Source organism: Fistularia commersonii, chromosome 10 (assembly GCF_037954325.1).
Source record: "Fistularia commersonii isolate RoL2024-O1a breed Wild chromosome 10, RoL_Fcom_v1.0, whole genome shotgun sequence".
Taxonomy (NCBI): Eukaryota; Metazoa; Chordata; class Actinopteri; order Syngnathiformes; family Fistulariidae; genus Fistularia; species Fistularia commersonii.
The window spans coordinates 11,141,012-11,161,656 of NC_141293.1; the positions used below are offsets into that span (position 1 = coordinate 11,141,012).

At 46.1% G+C, this 20,645-nt stretch overlaps 1 protein-coding gene across 23 annotated transcripts in view; it reads right to left on the reverse strand.

Annotated features, from left to right (window-relative positions):
• Positions 1 to 20,645, reverse strand: part of syngap1b (synaptic Ras GTPase activating protein 1b) — a 154,978-nt gene that overhangs the window by 64,492 nt on the left and 69,841 nt on the right. For 2 of the 23 annotated variants that reach the window (XM_086153748.1, XM_086153746.1), the window contains exon 1: positions 6,482 to 8,282. The exons of the other annotated variants lie outside the window; for them this stretch is intronic. The gene's annotated coding sequence lies outside the window, so the exon portion shown is untranslated. Of the gene's footprint in view, positions 1 to 6,481; positions 8,283 to 20,645 lie in introns of those variants that run through there. 23 annotated transcript variants of the gene reach the window in all.

The following is a 20,645-nucleotide window of genomic DNA, read 5'->3' on the forward strand; positions in this document are numbered from 1 at the left end:
GTGTGTGTGTGTGTGTGTGTGTGTGTGTGTGTGTGTGTGTGTGTGTTGCAGCGTCCTTTATGAAGCTCCTCGTCTTCTTCATGTGTGTGTGGCTGACTTTACTCCTCACTACTCTCCTCAAGCTTCAATTGTTCTACATCCATGTATATTCATCCACTCATCCAGCCATTATAGGATGCTTCGAAAAAAATGTAGTTAATATTACATCATACTTGTATTTGCTGTTTCAAGTATGCAAATAATACAAGAAACAAATGAAGGATTTTCCTTTCTGTTTTATTTTATTTTATTTTATCTATTATTATGAGAAAAGTGAAAACTGTTGAGTCTTTACTCTTACCGAAATACCTCCTGCCCTCTATTTTTGCACGAGTGATACTTTTCTTCATAACAAATAAAAACCTTGATAGTACAACTCCACTGGTCACAGTTTGATTTGTATCATGTTTTTGTTTGATTTTTTTTGTTTGTTTCACACATTTGAGAGGAAACAAATATTTCAAAACATTGTTTCTGTCTGATTCATAAAAGCAAACAGAGTTTATTTTTACATTCAGAGATTTGCTGCTATGTGATCAACAAATATAGTCCAAAGGAAAGAGATTTTCAGGCTTTAAAAAACTAAATCTAATGTACACTTTAGTTTTTCTGGTAGGGTTTTCATCACTAAGTGATTTTAAATAATTGATAAAAGCCGACCCCCTGGTTCCAGGGCCAGCAATCAGAAATACAAATTCAGTAATTCATTCATTATCTATATCGGGTGAGCTGGAGCCAATCACAGCTGTCACTGGGCGAGAGGCGGGACTAACCCTTGACCAATCACAGGGCCACATACAGAGCCATAGACGGATCTCTTATCCACATGTCATACAGACATAGAATCATTCACTCTGAGAAATACAAATATAATTTTAATTGATATCCCAATATCTCACGAATAAATTCTGACAGATTTTTTTTTTTTTTTTATTCTTTAACAATATGCCCAGTCCCGGTTTATTCCAACAGCCTTCTGATCTGCTGCAAATATGAATATTGAAGTTTGTCAGAGCATCAGCTTACTTGTTATTAACCTCAAAACACGCGACGGACATGAAATGCAAAATGTCACAGCACTGGTACAGCACACGTTGCACGCACAGGTGTCGACGCACACCGAAAAACGGCGAGTTGGTTCATTGTGAATGTAAATCTGATGTCAGGCTGCAAGCTGAAGAGAGAACGCGTGGGTGGCAATCGCTTCCAGCTTAGACCCTCTGAGAGAAACCGAGAGAAAGAGACAGAGTTAAAAGAGTGGGAGGGAGGGAGGGAGACACACATGAGTGAGAGAGGTTGTAGAGTAGAGGTTGGTGAAGAAACATGGTTCGTGTGTTTGTGTGCGTGAGTGTATGTGTGTGTGGATAAGTGATTGTGTAGGAGGAGCAGGTACAGCACAGGAGCAAAGCTTTAAGGAGTGTGAAGACAGAGAGAAAAAGGTGGAAAAACCATACTCACATACATGAAAAACAGAAAAGTAGAGGAAATGCATCTGGGTGAGCGTTAACAAGATGGAGGGGGTGGGGGGGGGGGGCTGGATGGAGGAGACGGAGGGTGCACAAGAGGCAGAGATGGAGGCTGGAGAGGGAGTGGGTGTCTTAATAGCACCGGATCGCTCTGGGCTTTTTGTATGTTTGCCTTTGTTATGATAGAACGCCGTGTTTGCATTTGATCCATGAACTGTGACTACAAATGCAAGGCAGCCCCCACCCCCGAATCCCCCCACCACACACCCCGCCTGCAATGAAAGTGCATTGCCGCCGCTGCATCTGGAGCTCCGATTACATAACCTAATGTAAAAGGCTCATCGGGAGCTCGGCAGGTAAAGCAAAGCAACAGCGTGGTTTTGCCGGGGGGGGGTCGGGTGGATTTCATTCCCTGCAGCGGCTCAAATATTTCTCTGTGATATCTATCTGGACGAGACTCTGCCCCGCTCTGAGCCAATGGAGCTCTGCGGCGTTTCTGTGAACTGACTTTCAAGGTTTTTTTTTTTTTTTTTGAAGGCGCGTCGGTGTTGAGGGCCGCGGCAGCAGTACTTCCTTCTGACAGGCAAGCGACGGCTGTTTTCATTAAAGATGCAAATGATCAACGGCTAACAAGTTAGGGGTGCCTGCATGCATTTGCTGCATCGCTGGGCATGAAGGGGCATTTTGCGGGCGGTCGACGGCTGCGCCGAAGGGCTGCGTCCGCCTTTAAAAGTGTTGCGGCACCATTCCCATTGCCCGAATTTAGGGGAATTCATCTTCCTGTTCACTGGGGCTGGGCGACATGATCTTGTTTTGTGCAGCCGGAAAAATCTGAAGCTTGCTACGCTAACCAGTCCAGACAGCCGTTACACAAGATGTTGACTCTTTACCGAGCTGAATTCTTGAGAAGACCAACAATTAATATTGAAAATGATTCCTCCATTATCTATTCTGCTTCTCTTGCGTGGGGCTGCAAGAGTAGCAGACAATCTCCGCCATCGTTGCCCTGCCCGGACCGGTCACCATTTCACCCCAGAGCTTAGAGAAACTCACAAACTTGTAAAACCTCTTTGCTCCAAGACAGAGCGCTGGGACTTTCACTTGGCCACGTGCCGTAGAGATGGTTTCCCCAGCCGTTTGTTCACTTGCGGCGGCCCTGTATCGACTACTGCGCCGCTCTTCCCCATCTGCTTTGCCTGCTAATGCGATTCATCGACAAGCAGCACAAGGTGAACAAACAGTGAACATCACATAACCCCAGCTGTTTTTTAGCCAGTTTGTTTAGTTTCTTTCTAACCTGTTGCTACTCCGCCTGGGAAACATCTGCGAGTGGGAATATTATTCCGAAACGCATACCACAAACCCACAAACATTACTGTCACGCATGGCTCTTGTTAGCTCGTCGGACAACAGCGTCATGAAAACGCTATTGGCTTTATCGATCCATTAGCAAAGAGCTCTGTGTCACATTCTCGCAGCGTAATGAAGAAGTCGATGTAGATTCAACCCCATGCAGAAAAACAGACCTCTCGCGGTCGATACCGGATTCCGATGGAAGTGATCCTCTACGGCAGTCGCACCATGCCCACCGTGTGATTTGTGGTCGCCCTGCAAGACTAATCTGTGGGGAGGAGATTTGGTAGTCGCAACAGTGGACTTGGAACTTCGGACTCCTGTTGTCAGTTCTCATCCCGCCAAGATTAGAGGTCAAAATAGCTTCCAATACTTTTTCACTTCTGCTGTCGCAGCGCCGGATCCTGTCTTGTATCCACCGAGACGACAAACTGCAGACCTTGTCACGGGACGCCTCCTTGGGTCACCGAATTTCCCAATGAAAATTCAGGCTTTTTCGCCGTTTAGATCAGCAAATGAGGCAAGTTATTAGTCAAAGTCAAGTTGGTAAAACTGGTGATCGATTGGTGAGCGGTCCAGGGTGAACCCTGCCTCTTACCCAATGACAGCTGGAAAACCCTCCAGATCCCTCACGACCGTCAGAGCAGGATGAGCAGTATAGCTAGTGAATGAATTCATGAAAGAAATCAAGCCTGGAATCTGAAGCTCCCGTGGGGATTTGCAAGTATCTTTAACCTCAGATCATATTTCACTAAATAAAATTCCTATTTTTCACAACATAAATTTACAAAATACAACTAATTTATAATTTTCTGTTGTACTGTTATATGTCTCTATATGATGTGTGAATAAAAGGGTGAGTGGTTTTTATGTCTCTATATGTTACCCTGGGATTGACCGGTGAACCCTGCCTTTGCCCAATGACAGCTGGGATAGGTTCGAGTCCCTCTTAGACCCCTACTCCAGGACAGCCCATCCAGAGAATGAATGAATGAATGAATGAATGAATGAATGAAAGCCTTGAATTTGGATCTTACATGTGCGAGCGCCGGTCACCTATGAGTATATTTCACCAAACGAAACAATTTTAGGTCGCGATATGACGTGTGAATGAGAGGGGGAATGATTGTTGGTCTCGTTATAGGGCCCTGGATTTGGCCGGCTGCTGAACCCCGCCTCTCGGACAATGATGGCTGAAATAGGCTCTAGTTCCCCAGTGAACTGGACTGCAGGGTAAGCGGTATAGATGAATGAGTGAGTGGTTGATCAGCAAGATGTCCACTAGAGGACAGTGCAGAGTTCAAAGTTCACTTCTGCCTTCTATTTCAGCCATGAAGAAGTATGCTGACAATGGAGGACGATAGAAAAGAGCTGGCGGTGGTCTGCTGGGACATTGAATGCATCGCCGCTTAAGGTTATACACACAGAGGACGGACGGGAGGCGCCATCCATATTTGTATTTAACGTTGAGCATAAATGAGCCTTCAATTGTTTCTGTCACACAATTGCCTGTAACCTGTTTGTCCGCCACCACAACGAAAACAAGACTAGCACTCAGATGTTGATCAGTGTCGAATATTCCGGTTCGGTGTAGTACTCTAATGGTAAACAACTCCAAACATTAATTACTGTAACTGGGAACTGAAAAAAAAAAGGAAGAACTGTAGAGAATCTCCGGCTCGCTGTCCAACCGTGATTTGATTTGATTGCTGATCACAAGTTTCTCAGCTCTACATGAGCAGGACGAGCCAAGTTGACTGGGAAAAAAACCTGGACAAGGCTTTGTATCCTCAGAGCTGCCTGGCAGAGGAACGGTACTCCGGCTATGTACTTCCCGCCTTCGCTTTGTGCTGGGAATATTTTGAGCTCGCTCTCATGGTTGGTTAAGACGTGCATCAACTGATGTTTGGTTTGAAGTCAATTTTGTGAGTTTAAGAGGAACAATGCCAGGATCTTAATATTATCAATATTGCGCGATTTCGTGTAATTTCAATTGCAGCTGTCGATCAGCTACCTGCTTCGTTGGTAGGTTGGGTGGGCATCTGTTCCTCTCTCGCTGCGGCTTTAACTCAAAGAAATGAAAGGTCTAATTTTGGATTCGGCTTGCGCTTCACACGTGGAATTTGATATTATTCAGAGCTGCGGAGATGAAGCCTGGTCCGAGCCAATGGGCTGATATTCCACACATGACGGTCACAATGCTGTTTGTGTCTTCAAACGTGCACGAGGACATCAACGTTTCCCCCCACCAGATCGAACAATGACCTCTGACCTCTGAGAGAGATGGGTGCGGGAAATATTAACGCCTGTCGGTGCTTTATCTAGTTTAATTATACTAGATTGTATTCCGCAATCCACAGACACACTCACTGCAAACCTTGCTACCGGGAACGACTCAGGGTTCGGTTTCTTGCCTGATGACATTTCGGCATCAAACCAACAACCTTCTGCCTCTACCAAATGAGCTAAAGAGTCAGAGTTCAGGGGGGATTTTTCTCTTAACGCCGTGCAGGGATGGATAAAGTAGGATGAGGAGAAATTACACATTCATTCATTATTCACTCTTTCATTATCAAGTCACTTATCCTGCTGTCAGGGTCGTGGGGTGCTGGAGCCTATCCCAGCTGTCATTGGGTGAGGCATGTGCTTATAGAAACATACAACCAAAAAATCATATAATTATTATTTTGTTTGGTGAAATATAAACTAATATTAAGATTCCAGGGTCTATTACAATTATTCATTCCTTATCTATACCGCTTATCCTGCAGTCAGGACCGGCTGTCATTGGGCGAGAGGCGGGGCCACCCTGGACCAGCGGCCACTCAATCACAGAGCCGCAAACATTTATTCCGTCATGCTTGTGGACGTTCTCAGTCATCCAGGTCATTTTAAATTCTTGTCGAAATCTGGGTTGAAAAATGAGGGTTGAAACGTCTTCAAATCCGGTTGCCACGACAGGAAGATTTAGAAAAGAATTCACTCACATTCACACATAATATCGAGACATGTAATCCATTTTTGATCACCAAAGGCTAAAGTTCATGTGTTTGGACTGGAGGACACTGGAGAACCAACAGGAAACTCCAGAAAGCAAAGGTATCCTACCAGAATCCGAACAGGGATCTTCTTGCCGTGAGGCGTAAGCGCTAACCAGCTATTCAGTTGTTACAAACATATCAGGTTGGGAGGAAACTGTCTCTCTTCCAAACTGACTTTCACATCAAGTCCGATTAGGCAGAAAGCAAACATCGGGGATCAGAGATAGAGACAGATTTTGGGGAGAATGACCTGTAATGACCTGATGTGGCGGTTTGAAGTTGCAGAATTGTTCACAAACAGCATACATTTGTCCCGGTTCCACTGTTTCCGCGGTTTCTCAACCTTGACTCGCTTTCGCATCCCAATTTTCAGTATCAGCAGAACAAACAAAAGCCCAACTTGGACTCTTAGGGCCTGCGACAATCCCTATTATCGGTGGCATTAAGACCAAGACATGCCGGTGCCGCTCGATTCGGCCTATTTCCACGCTCCTGCCCACCAAACCCCAGTCTCTCAGGACACAATTACACACTCGGTAGATGAAGACCAACGTGTCGGAGCGAGAAATAAACAAATCCTACCTAGATCGGGGGAGGGGGGAGACCTGTTGTGCTTTGGATCCAGATGCGTTCGCCAACTTATTCCAGTGAGTCTTGGCGCTTGCGATACATTCCGCTGAGCCTTGACATTTGTTCTGAATCAATACTCCAAAAAGTACAAGGTGGTATCAGCGTCTGTATCTATAACTCACTGTGTTGATGTATCTACCAACAAGAGTCATGACACGTGCGCATGTAAGAAGCAGGTGGCCATCCTCCAGCGGTGTTTAAGGCTGAGATGTATTTCCAGAAGATTTTTGGCTCAAACAGTCAATGCTGAAATCTGCCCTGGGGGTGGTGGTGACGGGCAAAACAAAAAAAAAAAACGTGGACGGTGGCTAAGGATGAGCGCGTGAGGCTGAGCAGCAAAACCGTCGCGACGGCGACCACGTTCGCAAACGCATGAAAGAGGATTTGACCTTAAATATTTCAAAGATAAAATATGAATAAATGATAAATCGCCGACCTCTATTACCAAGGCACCTGGAGACAGGGTGAGCAACTACTAAGGATATATATGTTTATAAAATAACAATTACTTCATCCAAGTCAATATTTCACAGAAAAACTCTAAATGGCACATTTAAAATCGTATACTCTGAATAAATAGCCTTATTTTTAAGATCTACCCGAAGACTACAAATACAATCAAGTGCAATATGATGGACATTACGTGACTACTTAGCACCACAGACACGCCAAGTCCCTCTACTAAGATTATATGAGTAACTGTTAGGGGATTACATCCGGTACGTTTGGACTACAAACACAAACTATCACAAACCGGAAGTGGCTGCAGATGCTCAGCACCCCCCAAAAGTGCTGAGTTTACCTTTCACTGGTAACCCCAAAGTGCCAAACTGAATTGCGTAGCAGTTTCTAAGTGGGCCGCCGTGCGCTCCGTGACATCCTCGGACTAATTAGTGCGGAAAAAAATGAATAATAAATAAAAAGATTAAAAAAAAAAAACACGGGTGGGTGAATGTTAGAAATTCCCCCGGAGGCTCCGTTCCTGCTCCCCCCGCCGCCTCCCCCTGTGCTCCAGCGGCTCCAGCGGCTCCAGCGGCTCCAGCGGCACCGGTGTCTGTTCCGCGGGCGGTCCGGCCGACCGCTTCTGCCGGCCGAGCTCCCCGGTGCGCTCCTCCGTGCACGCGCAAATCCGGTAACCGACGGAAGATCCGCTGCGGCGAATCTCTCTCATCTTTTGCACGGGGAACGGTCCCGCGGTGGTTCCTCGGAGTGGAGGGGGAACCGGCTCGTCAGGTGGGGCGTGGGAGCGGTAGTGGGTTTCGTGGGTGGGTGCGGGTGTGGAGCCTCGACGCGGACGCGGATCGCGGTTTCAGCCGAGAGCCGGGTGAGCGCGCCGGCGGGCGGGCGGCGCTGCGTCCGCGGTGCGCAACGGCGCGCCGGCGTGCGCCTCCGTGGCCATGGCGTGCGCGACGGATGGGTCCCTCCTTCGTATGCGTGCGTGTGCGTGAGAAAAACAGGGGCGTGAGAGTGTATGTGCGTGCACGCGTGTGGAAACGGCAGAGGACGGAAAAGACGCGCGCCTCTCTCCGGCGCCTTACATGCGCCTTGCCCGTCCCGGAGAAGCCTGCGCCCGCGGGGCAGCCGGCGTAGGAGTGGGCATCGTGGAGACGGCGTCCACGGCAGCCGCGGAGGGGTAGGAGACGTGGACGCGCTCCGGGTTTTCCCGTGGACGCGGGACGGAGAGGAATAAAGCAAAAATCGGGACCAGGTTGGGGGGGAGGGATGGATGCGCTCCGGTAGGGGAAAATAAAAAGACGCGAACGGTGGCGCGGAGGCGGAGGAGACCGGGTGCCCGGAGACGTGCACGCTCACGCGGGCGCGCACGCACACGCACACAAAAGGACGGAGAGAAGAAAAAAACAACGAGGCGTTAATGACAGTTTAGTCCCTCGTCCTTCTTCCTCTTTCAGCAGAACAAGAAGTCATCCTCGCATAATCCGAGCGACGAGCGATGGAGATGCACAGGTGGAGAGGAGGAGAGGAGAGGAAGAGCGCCTCCTCTCTCGCTCTCGCTCTGTCTCTCGCTCTCTCGCTCTCACACACATACACACACACACACACACACACACACACCACTCTTACGCTTTCTCTTAAACACACACATACACTGAAACACTGCCTCCCTTTTACGCACGCACAAATAAATGCTTTCTAACTCCCTTTCCCTTTCCCTGACACACACACACACACACACACACACACACACACACACACACACACACACACACACACACACACACACACACACACAATTCGCTCTCTCAGAAGGGGGTTGATAATAAACCCTAAAAGACCCTCTCATTACTTTTCGGTCTATTTTCCCCCCCCTCTCATCCTTCAGCCTCAGCCTGTTACTTTTCTCTCACCTTCAATAAACACACACACACACACACACACACACACACACACACACACACACACACATGCACAGTGGGAAGTTTCAAGCCAGGGGCAAATGAGTGGGAGGCATGCAAGCATATTATTAGTCACACACACATAAAAAAAAAAACGAAAAAAAAAAACTGTATATCCACAAAGCTCAGTGTACCGCTTGCAGTGCACGGCGGCGGTTACACAATCACGGCTGCAAAAAAAAAAGGAAAAGAAAAAGATGGCAAATCATGACTAGTCAAAAGTGGAATAAGTTTTTTCAATTAGTTTGTGCGGCAGAAACATTCATCACCGAGTTCAGACTTTTGCAAAGTAACCAAATGATGAATTCTGCAGGATGTAGTTGGCATGTTATGTAAGTATAATATATGCACGTACATATATACATATCTATCTATCTATATATCTAGATACATATATATATGCATGGCTATAGATATATATGTCTATAATTTCAGTTCGAATGGACATCACCGATTGGGCTGCTCTGAGCATTGAGAAGTAATCACCACTTCAAGAGTTGCAAAGATCTGTTTCCATGACAACTGTGGGTTTAAAGCAGCTTTTTAAAATGTATTTATTTAAAAAAAAAAACATCGTATAACAGCATTTCCGTGGCCTCCACTGGACACGGCAGGGGCCATCACGCGGGCAACAGTCTGACCCAGAGGACCAATTTGTTTGGTCGAGTCCGTGTCAGGCCGGAGAAGGACCCGTGCTCATCCTCACACACACGCAAATACACACATTTTCCAAAAATGAAACAGACAAGATTTTAGGGATCCCGGTCAACACCTCAGCAACGCTAACCCTGGGCGCTTCTCTTCCTCCCCTCCCGTTGTCTTCCTCAACGCCTTCATGACTCCCTTACTCCGTTGCTCACAATCTGTCTGCTCTATAATTATTTCCATGGTTACCATTAAAGATGCGAAGCTAAGCCCAATGTACTGTGGTTGTATTCTTTTCCTCTTTTTCTGTCCTCCTCTCATTCGCGTTGCTACGTGAGCTTCTGCAACTGTCTCTTGTGCGCTCCTCCTCCTCCTCCTCCTTCCCCCTGGCACATTTCAAGTGTGACATGCGGGCAAGGCGCCCACAAAAAAACAAAAAAACAAAACCAAAACAATATTTAATTTGATAGCTCAACACATTCCGGTACATGCACAAACCCCCGACCCCGGTTATTGATATGCAAAGGAGGCAGGAAGCTGGCCCGTCCCGTGAGCATTAGCCATGAAGCTGGGGGTTCAAATCTTGAGTTCTTGAAGGCATCCAGATGGCTGTAATTAAACAACCTTTCTTTTTTTGGAAAAAGAAGCTAAAAAGGGAGTCATGAGTGTCTTTTAGAGCACAACCGGTTTCTTGTAAGTCAAAGTCTGCGCCTCGAGACATAGAGGAACTAATCCGGAGGGCGTAGACTGAATCTTCTCTTGTGAGTCCTGTGATTTTATAAACTTTTGGGTCGTGTAACGGTTCTGCTTCTGCCGCGACGCGAGAACATCCCTGGTTTGATTCCGACACAGGGGTTTACATTCAACCCTAAATTGCCAAGACATGCGAATGAGAGTGAATTGTTGTCTCTATATGAGCTGTGAATGAGAGAGGGAATGTTGTATGTCTGTATATGACTTGTGAATGAATAGATCAATTGTTGTGTGTTTTTATGATGTTTGAATGAGTGACTGAATGGTTGTATGTGTCCTTATTTGGGCCTCTGATCGCCTGGCGACCGGTCCCGGGTGGAAACCCTGAATCTCTTGTCCTCCCCGGTGACCCTGTCTGCAGGATAAGCGGCATAGATAATGACTGAATGAATGAATGAACGATGGAAAACTTTGGATCCTAATATGGTACATTTCCTGTACACCAGATGGGAAAGGTGTCCTTCCAAAACAACCTATGCAAATCCTGCAAATTAATTACCCCCTCCCACCCGGAGTGATATTCAATACTGCCGTGAAGCCAAAGGTTTCTCAGCAATTCCTGTTTTGTGACATTTATGCGTAAACAGTTGTCCTTTTCACACAAAAATAACCGTGGCCACCTGTCAATCTGTACAGAGATGTGTCTAAGAGTGAGCATTTAGTGAAAGCGCTTTCTTCATGAGACCAGAAACCAAGCAACTACCACCTCCAGCCCAAACAAACCATCCTAGCAAGTGTTGCCAGCTGCGAGCTGCCGCTGTGCCGACACCGGCTGGTGTCAGACCCTATGTTTCAGACGGCCAGATAATGGGATGTTGGAGCTGACAGGGCAGGGGAGCAAATGACGGGACACTCAGCGACAGCCAGACCCCCACGAAGAGTTGGAGGAGAAGGTTTGGAGGGCGCCGCCACCAAGACGCGTGCTTTGCGAGGGGACGGGGGACGGGTGAATAGGCACTCCGCCACCTGGCCGGGCCTCTTGCCAAACGAGGCCTCATGGCTCCAGATACCCATTTTTATTTTCCCCCTAACCTTTATCCGCAGAGTAAGGAATGCGCCGATCAATTCCGAAAGAAATGGATTTCATATTTTCTCCCGCTACCTCTACACAGAATCAGTTTGCAGTGTACAACCGGAGAGCTGGTGTTTTTATTTTTTTTTAACCTTTTAAATCCCGCCACCTGCCAACGGCGCGCTCTCCGCCACCCACACCATCGCATCTCTGCCGCTCTCGTTTCCTGCTCTCCAGTTATTGCGATGTCATCTGTGAATCATCATTACCTCTCCGACGGCCGCCGAAGGGCATGGGGGAGGGAGGGGAAGATTTGAAGGGGTGCCTATTAACTGCTAAGCCCATGCTTTGCCGCGTCCTTGAGAAGCAACCCTGCAGAAATACCTAGGGAAGATCAGCCGGCCGCATTACGCAACTCCTCGATTAGGGATTGATCGCCTGGGATCAACGCTCTGATCAGTACTGATCAGCTGTTGGTTGAAGCACACACACGTGTGTGTGTGTGTGTGTGTGTTATGCAGCACTTTCACCTCAGCGGTGTCCTCCTGGGCGGTTCTGTAGATCGAGTCGACTTTCATTTATCCTTGAATTTGGTGTTGTTGCAGCTAAATGTTCAGGACGATCAACTATTTCGATTCCCCCCTCCTGGATGCGAGGAGCCAACATGAGGGCTCATTTTCAGAAACTCACAAACGCCACTTGTCTGCAGGTACATGCGCTCAACCTGCTTGGTAACAAGAAAACATATTGCTGGCTTCGCCACGTCCACCTACGCGAGTGTAAGAAACGGAAAACAAGCCTTTTGTGTGAGCTAAACGGGGAAAAGCTACTGCACTGCAAACAGGCCGCCACGCAGCACCACTCCTTGTCAGGACTCACACACATATACACACACACACACACACACACACAAACACACACACACACACACACACAAACACACACACACACGCACACACACACACGTACGCATGCACATGCACTCTCCCATGGCTTTACAGGGTATTCACACACAGTCATTTGGGGTGACTTTCCTAAACTAAAAATAAACCCAAGAACATTCAAACGAATCCCCGCCGTAAAATGACACAACTTGGAAAATCCATAAAATGTCACATTCACCTATTACCATGTATGATATATCATATTATATGTTATTGTTACATCACTATTTAATGCAGCCTCAGGGCAGCATGGGCCAGTGTCTCCCTGAGCCAGTCCCAAGCCTGGAAAAATGTAGAGGGTTGCGTCTGAAAGGGCATCCGGCGTAAAACTTTTGCCAAAAGCAAACATGCGAATCAAACCGAATAATCTTACCAACATTGGTACCAATGACCTACAGGGTACCAATGGAAACTAGGCAACTGTAGGTCAAAGAAGGAGGAAGGCGTGTTTGGAAGCAGAAAGAGAACAGGAAAGGCACGAGTCTGGGACTAAGAGTAGGAACTTTGAATACTGGAACTATGACAGGAAAAGGTAGACAGTTGGTCGACATGATGCAAAGAAGGAAGGCGGATATACTGTGTGTCCAGGAGACCCGGTGGAAAGGTAGTAAGGCTAGAAGCTTAGGAGCAGGCTTTATGTTGTACTATCATGGTACTGACAGGAAGAGAAATGTAGTAGGGGTTATCTTGAAGAAGGAGTTTGTTAGGAACATTCTGGTGATGAAAAGAATGTCAGATAGACTTATGAGTCTGAAACTGGAAATTGAAGGTGTGATGCTCAGTGTTGTTAGTAGCTATTCCCTGCAGGTGGGATGTGAGTTAGAGGAGAAGGAGAAGTTCTGGAATGAGTTAGATGAATTGATGCAGAAGATCCCCGGAGATGAGAGAGTGGTAATTGGTGCAGACTTCAATGGGCATGTTGGTGAAGGCAGTGGAGGGGATGACGGCGTGATGGGCAGATTTGGTATACAGGATAGGAATGCAGAGGGACAGATGGTGGTAGATTTTGAAAAAGGATGGAAATGGCTGTAGTGAACACTTTTTTCCAGGAAAGACAGGAAGATAGGGTAACTTATAAGAGCCGAGGTAGGAGCACGCAGGTAGACTACATCTTGTATAGACAAGGTAACCTGAAAGAGATAGGTGATAGCAAAGTAATTGTAGGTGAGAATGTAGCAAGACAGCATAGGATGGTGGTTTGTAGGATGACTTTGGTGACAAGGTAGATCAAGGGGACAAAGGCAGAGCAGAGGACAAAGTGGTGGAAGCTGAAAAGAGAGGACTTTTGTATGGTTTTCAGGGAGGAGTTGAGAAAGGCTCTGGGTGGTCAGGGAGAGCTTCCAGATGATTGGACAACAACAGTTAATGTTTTCAGGGAGACAGGTAGGAGAGTACTTAGTGTATCATAGTGGAAGGAAAGTAGATAAGGAGACTTGGTGGTGGAATGAGGAAATAAAAGGAGCATATACAGAGAAAGTGCTTAGCAAAGAAGAAGTGGGACACTGAGGGGACTGAGGAGTACAGGGAGATACAGCATAAGGCAAAGATAGAAGTAGCAAAAGCAAAACAAAGGGTTATCGATGACTTGTATGCTTTGTTGAACAACAAGGAGGGAGAGAATGATCTCTACAAGTTGGCAAAACAAAGAGATAAAGATGGAAAAGATGTACAGCAGGTCTAGGTGATTAAGGATAGAGAGGGAAATGCATTGACAGATGCTAGAAGAGTGATGGGAAGATGGAAAGAGTACTTTGAAGAGCTGATGAATGAGGAAAATGAAAGAGAGGGAATGGTTGAGGAGGTGACTATTGGTGACAGGGGCATGGTTGAGCGGTAGAGTTTCTGACTCAATCATTCAACAGGATCTTAGACTGTGAGAAGATGCCTGAAGAATGGAGACGAGGTGTGATGGTACTCATTTTTAAGGATAAGGGGGTTGTATAGAATTGCAGCAACTATAGAGGGATAAAGTTGATGAGCCATACAATTAAGTTATGGGAAAGAGTAGTGGAAACTAGACTGAGAGCAGAAGTCAGCATTTGTGAACAGCAGTATGACTTCATGCCTAGATGGAGTACGACAGATGCAGTATTTACTTTGAAAATGCTAATGGAGAAGTACAGACAAGGCCAGAGGGAGCTGCATCGTATTTTGTAGACCAAGAAAAAGCATATGACAGGGTACCAAAAGAGGGACTCTGGTATTGTATGAGGAAATCTGGAGTGGCAGAGAAGTATGTTAGACTAGTGCAAGACATGTATGCTAGCTTTGAGACAGTGGTGCGGTATGCTGTAGGGGTAACCAAGAAGTTCAAGGTGGAGGTGGAACTCCATCAGGGATCAGCTCCCAGCCCCTTCTTGTTTGCAGACAGACTGACTGATGAGGTTAGACAGGAAACTTCAGTGACCATGATGTTTGCAGATGACATTGTGACCTGTAGTGAGAGCAGAGAACAGGTTGAGGAAAATCTAGAGGTGGAGGTATGGTCTGGAAAGTAGAGGAATGAAGGTTAGTCACAGCAAGACAGAGTATATGTGTGTAAATGAGAGGAACTCGGGTGGAATGGTGAGGCTACAGGGAGTGGAGATCAAGAAGTTGGAAGATTTCAGGTAATTGGGGTCAACAGTCCAGAGCAACAGAGTGTGGAAAAGAGTGAAGAGACGGGTTCAAGCAGGTTGGAATGGGTGGAGAGAAGTGTCAGGGGTACTATGTGATAGAAGACTATCAGCCAGAATTCAAGGAAAGGTGTTCAAGACAGTGGTGAGACCAGAGATGCTGTATGAACTAGAAACAGTTGGAAAAAGACAGGAGGCACAGCTAGAGGTTCCAGAGATGAAGATGCTGAGGTTCTCTTTGGGAGTGACGAGGATGGATGGGATCAAGAATGAGTTGATCAGAGAAACAGCACATGTTGGATGTTTTGGTGGAGAAGGTCAGAGAAGTCAGACTGAGATGGTTTGGTTATCTACAAATGTACATGGGAGTGATAGTGAATATATTGGAAGACAGATGCTGGAATTGGAGCTGCCAGGTAGGAGGTCTAGAGGAAGACCAAAGAGAAGATGTATGGATGTAGTGAGGAAAGAGGATATGAAGGTAGTTGGTGTGAGAGAGGAGGATACAGAGAATAGGGTTGGATGGAGAAGGTTGATCCACTGTGGCGACCGCTGAAGGGAATTGCCGAAAGGAGAAGAAGATTTTTATATCACTATTTATTATAAACCAAAATCATACCAACATTCAAGTATTAATCAAGAATAACCCAAAACACCCGAAAAAGAGAGAAACAGTTGAGAAATCACTGGCAATGTAGGAGAAGGAAATCAGTCATAAATAAGAGAGAACTAAACTGGAACAAAGCTCTGCCACCCTTGGGTTCAGGAGTCAAGAACTTTTAATCATCAGAAAGCCTCAGCTCAAACTGTGAACCCCCAACAGTAGAAGTTGAACTTGTCATCAGAACGGCCAGAAATGCAGGAATGTCTGAACTTTGAGAGGCGGTCACGGCGACAAACACTGCGAAGGCAAGGATGCCACAGCCACATTGACGGTGAGGAGCCTCCAGGTGAGCCAGTGTTGCCCAGAATCATCCTCGGGATTACTGACGTATCACCAAATCAAATCACGGGAGATGGATAGCAAGAGTGTGATAGAGATAAAGGGGGTGTATAGGCAGAATCCCCTCACAGAAGTGCATATTGACAAGATGGCGCAAGATGGCTCTTTTTAGTTACCACTCACATCCATACACTATCTATATTTATATTCATATTTGAGTCATCAAATTTATTTTTACTCTGCACCGTGCATCTGTTATTTCTATAACCAGTACCTGCACCATTCCCTATAACCATTTTCCTTTGATTCATTTTTACATTATGTATTCTAGTGTATATATTGTGCATAATGTTTGTTTATTTGCATCCATATCCTTTATTCACATACTTTCTTTTTTAAATATTTGCACATTTTTCTGCCCCGTAATACTGCTGTGAACCGAATTTCGGCGGATCAATAAAGTCTTTCTTCTCTTATCTTATCTTATGCCTCAGCAGAGTAAGCCTATGGCATCATCACTGGGGTTAGCCTAGCGCTAACTGTAACCATTTCTCAAAAATAAATATTTCCAAACTTAAAATAAAATTATCAAATTAAATTACAAATTCTTACAAGAAGAGATTATTTCTGCCTGCTGGATGGAGATTGGAAGGGGGTTCCACAGAGGAGAAGCTGCAGTTGCAGAAATCTGATTCACCTCAAAAACTGTTGCTCTTCCACGGTTTTCTTATACTTTAAATGCCGTCATCAAAGAAGGAACGTCTTCATCTCCACTTGGACTGAAAGTCGCCGGCTCGGAGGTCGGAGTTCTTTTGTATGGTGACATTGAAGCAGATCAGATGATGAAAGAACCTCCTTTTGTTTGCCAAGGCTGCGTGATGCTCGAAACAACAAAAAAGGGCGTGTTTGCAGGAACATTTGGCCGAGCAGCTCCCCTCCCCGCGAGCACCGACCCACAAAACAGCTCGCAATAAAGAGTCGGAAAGGCATGTGAAGGCCGGCGACACACCGTCGGCTGCATCCCTGATCTCGGAGGCATTCTGTAGGGAGCCGATAAAAAAGTGCAATGGGCAACGATTTTTTTTGCGGCTCCCAAAGTGATTGGGATTCATCTGGCAGGATTTGAGAGAGAGGCTGATCAATACACGGTGGATTCAAAGAGCGCACAGTGTCCGGGTCGCTCCAAGGCAATGAGAGTCTGCTGGAAATGCCAAGTGTGCAATTTGTGTTGCCAGGGGTCCCTCGATCAAACCGAGAGGGGACGGAGGTTGATGATGTGTTGGAAGAGTGTGGGATCACGGGACTGCGGTCTCAGGCAGCTGATGGGTTCATGGAGGGGCCGGAATGGTATCTTTGCTATCTTATCTTCCAATCACAGTGAAATAAAGGCAGGGCCAGACTCAGAGGACTGAAATGACTTTGCTGTTGGTGGCTATGTGGTTTCACATAGCGAAGGGTCGCTGGTTTGATTCCCTGTGGAGTCTCTATGTTCTCCCCGTGTCTGCAAAGGTTTCTCCAGTTTCCCTCTACAGTCCAAAGACATGCAGGAGGTTCAATGGAGAGCCTTCATGGCCCAGATATGTAAAAGAGAGTGAATAGTTGTATGTATCTATATGATGAGTGAGTAAATATGTGCTTTTATATTACATGTGCATGAGAGTGAATGGCTGTAGAAGCTGTTATACTGCAGAAATTCGTAATCAAGGTATGATATCGTTTATCACCACATCACCAAGTCCACTCCAGAGGGAGTAAAGTGCACATTTGGATATAAGCAAAAACATTCATTCATTCTTTCGTTGTCTATCCAGTACAACCTTGGATTATAAATTGAATTCATTCTTTGACTCCGTCCAAAAACCAAAATGTTCACAAACCGAATCAATGTTTCAGTGGACTGTTTCAGTGGACTGCTGTTCTCAACAGCGGGCCAGAAGCCCCTGTCACCGAAAATGAATTGATCCGGATCATCGGATTTCATTTTAATGTGCACCGGTGACACGATAAAATCATCAAATTATAAAAGTGAGACTTTACGATGTCACTGCAAGTTGACTGCCACAGATTTAATAGAAAAAAAAAAATCAAATTCTTGGTTAAAATTTTCTTTCAAATCACAGTTTCATTTTAGAGTTATACAAAATATAAATTACCTATTTTGATAAGGTCAGAAATGTATCTCCGTCTGCTATGAATTAGGCCGTGAAAGCGCCTCTGAGCTTTGTGAAATGTTCAAATCCATTTGGTACGTTCATGGTCGGCAGTAAATGCATATAAAAGTGAAAGGGTTGGCCTCAGTGTGTCGCCTTCTCGGCGCAGAACCGCATCTTCATCGCTCAGACTGTCGACACTGACGTCTTCATATCCCACAGTAAGCCTGCCACTATGTAGGAGCTGCTGATGGTCCAGAACAAATCATCTGCATTCGGACCTTTTACGATGTCTCGCAGTCACGTCACTGGCACCGACATCTCCATTCACAAAGCTCTGGCCGTCGTCATGCCGACCAGCATCTCCTTGCGATCATTTTTTTTTTTCCCCTGGCACTTCCTCTGATCTATTTAAAATCTTTTGTATAGGCGAACAAAGATGCGCCGGAAAAGTCGGAAGAAGCTCTGTCTGGGTTGCAGCGCATCGTTTGCTTCGGGTATCTCAGTACACAACATTTTGGGGCGCGTCTTTGCAGGGTCGACGCCCGGGTCGGGGTGAGGGGAGCGGCATCTCCATGCTGGAAGGATGTTGTATGCAAGGAGTCCACGGCCAACCAGGAAACCGGGAAAGAAGGGCGTTTTGGTTTGGACAAGTCGGGATGTTTCGCTCACTTTTGAATTTTTCCTCTTCTCCCCATTTTCTCCTCTTCAAGCATTCAGTTTTGGCGGTCACTCTATTTAACATCTCACACACACGAGGTGTTCTTTTCTTTTTCCTATCCTGAAACAATAAAGCAGCCTCCTCATCATTGGCTGGAGAGCAAAAACTCTTTAATAAATATACAGGGATCAGATTTCCCTATTTTTATTTCTCACCCCCTGACATCTCCTGAAATTCTGTAGCCATCACTCCAAAACAGAAGCCAACTTTGTTTAAAGATTCACTTTGGGCGAAGTTATAGCTCCACGCACATTCGCCTCGCTGCCGAGGAAACAATGTACGTTAAAATCCATTTGTATTCTGTCTCTGTTGAGCATGCGGCTAATGGCGTTATTTTTGTTTAATTCCGTCTAGTGTTTCGCTGAGGATGGCAAGACATTGCCATTCCGAGGCGCAGGCTGAAGGCAATAAACATGCAAAGTGTTTACTGCGCAACGCTTTTTGTTTACGCTAATCTTCATACTAATAACAGGGATGTGCCGTCTTTTAGAGGTGGTGAATAACGGCACGTGTTTCTGCCGTGCATTTACAGCCCTCATCGTCTAATAATCTTTTTTTTTATGTAAAAATGGGTCGGAACGCGAGCTAGTGGATGAGAACGCCCTCGCAGCTGCGGCCTGCTGCCGCGAGGAGCCCCAAACACATTTCACAACCCAACCTCCACTCGAGGAAATGTGTCCAGAAGTGCCCAGCTGCTAATGACTGGTTGAATCTGCCAGGTGTGTGTGCATCAAAACACATGCACTTACAAAAAAAAAATTATAAAAGCCTAAAAAAAAATCCAGAAACCTGTTTTGATAAAACAACTTCCATTGTGCGCGGAGGTGATATCGGCGAGCGTTTGATGCCGACTAGTTTGAGTTCAAAGATATTAAACAGCTGCACCGAGTGGTTTATTTCCAAGATGAATAAATGCTGATGTGCCAAATTTCCATAACATCACCTCAGGGGAAAATGTCAAAGGAGTCAATGTTCAGACTCGACTGTGTCTATCTTTTGATGTATGTCTGTGTTAGTGATGTGCGTCAGCCATGCCGGCGTGATACACACCTTGATGTATTTCCAGCAATCTTATATAATGGCGCATGAAGCAACTGTCACTGGAGCGCTATTCATCCCTGCAGAAATACCCGCTGGCCCCTTTAAACACTTTAATTTACACACTAGAATGTGAAATCAATTTTTTCTTTTTTTTTTTTTTTGTGGAAAAAGTCAAATTGCCTTTTCCGCCATTTGGGAATTGGACTTCAGATCTCCTCATCCTGCAGCCAAAAAGCTCCGGGTTTATCAATGGAAAGAGTTTAAGTCCCTTTAAAGACCGGCATACGGTATGCTAAGTGCGCCGAGCCTTGCCGGGGAGGGTGAAATTGAACACCAGTTATGGAATACAAATCCACATTAACTGCCACATTTTCTCTCCACTGTCCCTTGGCTTAAGGTGCAAACGTAAGTGCATTCGAAGCTCTTGATTTGTATGGAGGGTGTGTGTGTGTGTGTGTGCGTGATTGTTGCAAACCGGGGCTGGAAACAAACCGTCTGCTGCTTTACCAAAGAAACTCTCGCGTAACTAACGCCGCAACGCTTCACATGGTTTCCTCTTTGTCGTGAGAGTGGGTAGATGGACGAGCGGGATCAGTACACTACGGAGAGGGTGTAGCTCGACTGTCTCCCGTCGATCACTGTGGAGGAACTAAGAGGATCCATGAGTGAAGCCTTGTGATTAAATTGTCAGCGGCGTTCAGTGACAAAAGCTGGGATCCCGGGACAAACTAACGAATAAATATGCGTACATATGGTAATATACATCCTGAATCAGGATGGATTCTGTGCATGGATGCTTTACATTAATGGTGTGTGCGGCCTAAATCTATCAAACACTAAAGGGAAGACGAGGCTCAAATGCTCGTATACGCATGCCG